This window comes from Lichenostomus cassidix, chromosome 9, assembly GCF_008360975.1.
Source record: "Lichenostomus cassidix isolate B80296 chromosome 9, HeHo_3.0, whole genome shotgun sequence".
Lineage (NCBI taxonomy): Eukaryota > Metazoa > Chordata > Aves > Passeriformes > Meliphagidae > Lichenostomus > Lichenostomus cassidix.
Genome location: NC_139490.1, coordinates 12,057,828 through 12,065,364, shown reverse-complemented (window position 1 = coordinate 12,065,364; position 7,537 = coordinate 12,057,828).

Genomic DNA, 7,537 nt, shown 5'->3' with positions numbered 1-7,537 from the left:
TATCTCTAGGTCCAGTGCTCATTTCTACATTTGTTTTCCCACTTCCTTTGAATCTGTGGTTGGGATTTAATTAGGTTCAGTAATTAAGGAGGTGGCTTAATAATAACAATTAATGATGTTTCAGCAGGTAGTGGGACTGTGGAGGCTCAGTGAGAACTGCCTGGAGCAGAACAGGCAGCATGGCCCATTTCCTCAGCAGAAGGCAGTTAGAGAGGCTTCTGTGTAAACACAGGCACTGTCAGTGTTTGTATTTTGTGTGGTTTCCCTCGAAGGAGATCGTTTAGAGCAGCACTGTGCATTATTCATTGCCTCAGCACTCTGCATGTAACTAATCCAAGGGCTACAGCTGCCTGGTAATAAGGATTAGCTCTTCTCACAGACAGAACAGAGACTGGCAAGCCAAGAAGAGTCTGAGGCCATACAAGGACCTCATGGTTGAGCCAGGGTTAGGATTTCACAGCATGTGAGCCCCAGTCCCCTCCTCTGCCCCCTGAGAAGTGCTCCGGAGGGCTCCTAGTGCCTGGTTTCTGTCTGGGTGGGGAGCTCTTGGTGTCTGGGGGTGAGAGGAGAAGACTACATGTTTCACACCGTGGAGTTGCACTAACATAGCGTTGAGGGTAGATTGTTGTTTTGCTGGTGAGTAACGGGGAAGAAAACTCAATTCTAGTTGACAGTGACCTTCAAAGCCAGAGGACAAAAGAGACAGAAGTTCAGTGAAATCCCATGGAAGTCCATGCTCATTGCTGCTGTGGTATCCTACAAGGAGTTATGCTGCCAAAGCTGCCCATGGCTTTTTTTTCAAGGTGCAGCTGCTGAGGGTATGGCACTGTCCTACCTTTTTCTTCATGTTTCTCACAATGCTTTGGAAGGCAGTGATGGTCCAGCTCCTTAGTGCACCCTTTAGCCTTTGTAAGGTGATTCTGGTTTTCCTTTCAGATCAACAGGTTCTCTGCAATGGCACAAGGAACCAAGAGGCGGTCAGTCCTCTGCATGCCATGTTTGCTCCGGTTCACCTTAACACAGCAAGGCACCTCCTGGGGTTTCCCAAGCAATCATTGCAAGTTGAGATACTCCAGATCACTTCAGATTATTTGTGTCTTGACCACAACCCAAGCCCTAAACCAGTGGCAAGTCTCAGTGTGTGTTGCAGACCTCAAGGCACCTGTGGTTCCCAGTTTAGCACCAATATGAAACCTCCACTAGCAGAAATGGCAAAGAGTTTATTGTGGGTGAAGTGAATAAAGATCATCTCTAAAAGCCAAAATGTCTCTTCTGAATGGCAAGAGCTGCAGAGGAAGTGGTTCATTTCAGGCAGATGCAAGACGCAGCAAGTTTCTATGGAGATCCTTCACTGATAGTCCTGTGTTTACCTCTTCAAGGAGCTACACAGAGAAAGGGGATATAAACTTCTTCTTCTGGGCTTCACAAGTCTTTACTACTGCCAAGGTGGCTGATGTCCTAGGTTTGCTGTTCTGATGTGGCTGAGGATCTCAAGCAGCCATGGAGCTGGCCAGGAGGCTGCTGTACCAAGTGCCAATTGTGCAGTGTTCCTGGGAACTACACTTGACACACTGATGGCCAAGACCCAGCATTGGGACAAATATGTGGGCAGTGGGATGTGATTTCTCCTAGATAATGTTAACCATCAGGATATTTCTGTGTGCCATTTTTTTCCCCAGTAGCCCTGTAGGTGCTGTCTGGTTATAGAGAACTAGTGGAAAACCACAGCACGAGGGATGCCAGAGTGTCAGCAAACTGAGTGCTCTCCTTCGCCTGATGGGCCCAAGCTTATGGATACTCCTGTTTCTGGACAGATGGTGCCTGTGACTGACTTGTGGTGCATTGGCATTGTGTGCTGTGTAACCTGTTGCTTTTACATCTGGGATGGAGTTGGTAAGGCTAGGGGGAAGTTTAGGATTTGAGAAGAACCTCTTGCACATTTGGCTATGAAACTGCAGCTGAGGAACTGCAGTTTACCAGAAATGTTGTTGGGAAAAGGAGGCCAGTGATGGCAGTGCTTTTACACACAGCAGTGGCCCTGAAACCACGATGGGAGATTACCCAGCACAGCTCTCCTCTGCCTCAGGTTGTCTGCTTCTGGTGGTCTCTCCCCTGCTCCAGAAAGTCTTGTTGTGGGGTCACTGTCTCCCAGGCAGACTGCTTCCCCCAGGGCTTCTCCTCTTCCTTGAGGAAGAAAAAAATCGAAGAACAACATCAGCTCTACCAGTTGGACAAACTTAAATATGTCAAGTGGAGATTAGGAAGCTGTGCTAAAGCTCTTCACAACAACCACAACAGGTGAGAAAGGCTGCTGAGGTCCTGCCTTGCACAGGGAGGTGCTGGCTCAGCCCTCTGCTGGGAGGGGAGCCAGGACCTTTGCAGGCTTGGGGCTTCTGCAGGGAGCTCTGCTGGGCAGCACCCAGCTCTGCAACAGTGCCCCCCAGCGCAGCTGCACACGGCAGGCTTGCTCAGCTTTTTGGAAACTTGAAGACCTAAGACACCCAGGATGAGTTTGTCTTCTTAGCTTAGAGACCCCCCTGAACATGCTGGAGCTGTTGTAAATAGCAACAGCAGCACCTGTGCTTCTGGCTGGGGTTTTGAAACACAAGTTTTCAGCTTGTTGTGTAACCACAATGCTGAAAAATGTCTTAGAAACAAACCCAAACTGATACCAGCAGGTTCCTCAGCCAGCAGCCTGAGCGCTGGGGATTCTAGAGATGCTACAAACAGCATGACAATTTGTAAGGGAGCCAGCTCTGCCTCTGGGGCCTGGCCTGGAGCCAGATACAGTTAATTCATTCTCAGCAGTGCTGGAAGGGCCACGGGGATGCTACTGATACAGCCCTATCATCCTCTCCCCTGGTGCTCTTTGAGGCAAGAGCAGACCTGTGTTTTCACCTCAAAACACTGATAAATAGTACCTTTGCCCTGACAGCAGCTTATCAGGAGGCACAAAGCAGCCATGTGTGCAGGTCTCCTGCAGTGTCCAGTGCCTTCTCTTGGGGTGTCTTCAAAGGAACAGCTCTCTGGAGCACTTGGCAGGGTGTGGGGCTGGCCAGTGGCAGCTCTGGGCACAGCATTTGGCTGAGCCAGTGTTCAGTGCACTTATCACAGCATGGTGCAGTGAACATGCTGTAACTAACTGCCTGCAGGGCATGTTAATTTGGTTCCCTGACGGGGGCTTTGTCTCACAGCACTTTTTGCCAACAGAACAGTGACAGAGGGGGTCTTTGCTCTCCCCCTTGCTTGTGGGTGTGCAGTAATCCTTTCCTCTGCCATTAACAAAGAAGCTGATTGTGTTTTCCTCCCACAGGGATGGTCAGGGAGGCATTTTTCTGGTATCTTCTGATGCAGCACACCATTATAAGTTTATCCTTAATGAAGGAATTCCCTCCATCAGACAGCTTCAAACCTGAAGGAATCAATATGGAGAAAGAATCTGAAGTTTTCTGGCTTTTTGGAACAATAACTGTTTTTAAGAGTGAGGATTTCTAAGACTTGATGGTACTGCTATACCATTGCCAGCTTTGCACTTTCATTGCCATAGCATCATGAAACTGGCCCAAACACCATGAGTTTTATGGGTTTGCTTTGAAGAGCATATGGAGACATTTGGTCTGCCTATCAGTTCCTGGCTCTTGCCTTCCCCTGTGCCTATCTGTTCCTAGCCAGCATGGCACTAGGTCGTCTATCCCCCTGAGCATGGCCTCTGGTAGAAAAGCTCCTTCTTGTGCAGGATCTGGCAGATGATATTGTGAAGGGCAGTGGTGTTTCCCTGTTGTTGCCAGCTCCAGCACACAGATAGAACAGATCTGATCACCTGAAATCTTCCTTCACTGTGTTTGCCAAGACATCAATAAAAGCTGAAAAAGGAAAAATGAAAGAATTATTGCTTTGGTATACATAATAAATGTGGTGTCTCCAGTCTTCTGTGTGAAAGCTGCTACAAGTGGCTTCTGAAGTCCTATGAACTGTTAAAGCTGCAGGGAGGAAGGTGGCAAGGTTGAGGGCAGGCATTAACACCATTGTGCTGCTCTTAAATGGGCACCAAGGTTAACCATCACCCCACAGGCACCTTGCCCTGGGACCTTGAACTGCAACTTGGGAGAAAACTCTGCATGGTCTGTTACTGCAGGGCCTCCCTGCCAGAGCAGTAGTGCTCTCAGGGGCGTGGGTGGTACCTGTCAGCTTGTGGAGTCAAGTGCTGTAGAAGTAATATTCCTGGTGAGACTTTAACCAGGGTTACTATGACAATCAGGCAGCAGGCTGTCCTTTTGTCTCCTTCCTGGTTTCTGCCTGCTCAGAGGTGTTGAAGCATTCAGAGCACAGCAAAACACCTTGCCTTTCCAGCTTTAATGAGAGGCAACCATTGCTCCAGAAAGCATGACTAAGGAGGGAGCTGTTGGGAGAGGGAATGCACCCTGGTAAGGTACTGTGGCACCCTCACTTACTGCAGGGAGGGATGTGTCAGTCCTTGTGTCCCACTGGAGACATCCAGTGGGTGTCTGGAGTATGGCTCTACAGCTTCCCTCCCTATTGAAAGCTTGTGCAGGTATTTACTCTGGCAGCCCTCCAAAGAAGAGATGAGGTCAAGTACTCCAATACAGCCAAAGTGCACTTTGATAATGGGGAAGTGCCTGCAGAAAATCTGCCTGGGGACTCAGAAAATGTTTCAAGGTGGCAATGGCCATATTTAAAGAGGGTGAAATGGTGTGGTGGCTTGGGTCTTGGCATGAGGTGGCTTTGAGGAGCTGCAGGACACAGTCATCCAGTGGGTGCAGTGGTCTGAACATCCCAACAAGGGACTCCAACACTGAGTTTTCTCAGGGCCAGCACTGGTGTGGGGATGGAGCCAGTGCTTTTCCTGGGAGCTGCTGCCACACCATGTGCACACAGAGGAAACGCTTCTCTCCCCATCCTCCTCACATACTCTTGGGCCCACACTAAGTCCCAGCCTCATACCCTCCCTGCACATGTTCTTTTGCTGCACACCTTTATCAACAAGCGAGTCCCTAAGACTCTATAGCCCAAGAGCACATCTGGGCCTTCTTTTTGCACCACTTACTTTTCCAGGCCTGAGCCACACATGAGCTGCTTGGTTCCCTCAGGCTTTGGGGACACCCGTACCAGGTGGCTGTCCCCTTCCTGCAGCACTAGCAGGCACTAACAGGAACAGGAAGCTCCCAGCTCTTTGTGGGTAGGGATGGCACTTGGTCAGGCTGGTCCAGCTCCTGCTTCAGGCAGCTTTCCCTCCTGCAGGCATGAGCCAGGAGCTGGCTTCCAGCCCTGTCTGTGCACAGGCACCTACAGACTCAAAATCAGTCCCAGGCTGATCCACCGCATCCCAAGGAAGTTCCTACACTCCTGTACATCTGCCCTGGTGTAAGAAGCTTTTGTTCTAGTCCATGGGTAACAACCATTTCTGAAGAATAATTATGTATGGGAATGCAAGGTATGATGTGGATAATGCATCCATGGCCTCATGCCAAGTCTCTTTACACTGAAATACATGCCTGATGAGTATTCCTGGGGTGCAGTACAGATAAAAGCATTTTTAATACTGTCTAAATTAATCATTACTAAAATCTCCCAACTTGTTTGAATGAAACTCAGCATGAATGGTATCTCTGTACCATTTCACAATGTCACCATGTATTGCACCAAAGTCAGAGCTCTGACCACTGAATTTATGTTACTTATTTTCTGTACAATGTAAATTCCAGTCTAGCAAACACTTAGGCCTGTGTTTCAATGCAAGCTGTGTGTGCTCGGGCTTGGTGGCCTCAATGCAGCTATTCACAGGCACAGCCAAACACATATGCCAGTGTCTTTGTGTCCTGCAGCCTGTGCAGAGGGATGAGACTTGCTCTTTCAGAAAGGGTATTCCTAAAATGCTCTGACCTGTGGTGTGAGATTGGGGGCTCAGAGATATGGTGTGCTGGCTGGTCGAGAAGTCCATCAGGGCCAAAGTGCTGCCCTTGGGTCTTCCTGGTGCATATATAAAACATGTATAAAACAACCTTGAGGCCTATTAGTTGGGCATATCTGAGGGTCTGATGCCACCCCTGAACTCTCTGTATGACTCCTGGTAGCTGATGCAAGTTGCTGACTTGAAGCTGGCTCTGAAGTACTCTGGCAGCAGGAGAGCCCACGTCCCTGCCAAAGGGCTTCTCACTTGGCTAGCAGGACAGCATAATCTGCAGGAGATTTCTTAATTGCATTTCTTAATGTAATAGAGGCTGTTCTTTCTTTCTGTGAGTGGAGCTGCGATTACCCACACACTATAAATCCATGTCGTGAGGAAGATGTAGGTTGTATATGGGTCATAGAAAATATAATTGTGTAACTGCATTAATGCATGCCTGAGCTAAGGCCTGAAATATGGCTTAGCTGCAGAAAATAGGGCTGTGGGCTTTAAATAGCCTTACTTGGGTATCTCTTGGACAGAGCTGGTGATGCTGTGAACAGATCACTGTGCCTCCTTTGGGAGAACAGAAAATCCCTTTGCAGAAAACACTCTCCAAACATGCTTAATGACATTTTTTTGATCATTTAAAGTATGTTTCAGTAGGCTGGACATTGCTGGTTGAGAAAAAAGCATAATGAATCCACTGGGGAATGCAGGAGCTCTCCTCTGAGAAGGGGCTGCAGCGCAGGGCAGCTGGGGTGCTCTTTGGGCTGAGCTCAGCAGGGCACAGAGGCTGGGAGCAGCACTCTGTGCTGAGCTGAATCACACAGCCAGGGCCCTGCAGTGCCTGCACACTCTGATCTGAGCAGGCATTCACAGACAGGGCCCATGGGAGTCTGGTAAATGCCCATGGGATCTGCTCCACATGCATTGGAGAAGTCCTACTCTGCCCCCTTCTGCTGTACACTCCTTGCTCCTCTCTGTGAGGACAGGACCTGGCCAAATGCCTGCTCTGCCTGTACCCAGGATCTGCTGTGAGAACCCAGCAGCAAATGCATCAACAAAACTTTCTTAAAACCTTATTTAGCAGCATAATGCAGCCCTTCATGCGAGGCACTGGAACACACCAAAACCCCAGGATTATGATCACTGCTGAAACTCAGGATTTCGTGGTATGTACATTCACAGGGGTGAGATGGTGCTGGGCCAAAGCTTTGTCACTGGTCCAGCTCTGCAATGTATTTCTGTATACAGAGACTTTGCGTTCCTTCTCTCTGTTTTGTTTTTTCTACTTTCTGAAGAGTAAATACCCCTCTAGCTCCTCTCTCTGCAGGGACTCAGATCTTGGCAGCAATGCCAAGCAGGTTGAGGAGCCTTCCTCACCACAACCAGAAACACTGCTGGTCTTGCATGATAGGGTTTGTCCCTTAAATAATAAAACCATTTTTAGTTTACTGACTTCCTAAAGTCTCTCTCTTTGGTTTCTTGTGTTTTGAATACATAACTGGCTAACTTCCAAGGTGGAGAACTACTCATTAATTGTATATAGATGAATCACGACATGTTTTGTGCACTTGCACGGGATCAAGTTCCTATATCCCAGAGGCCAGTGTACACTTCCAGGGTCTG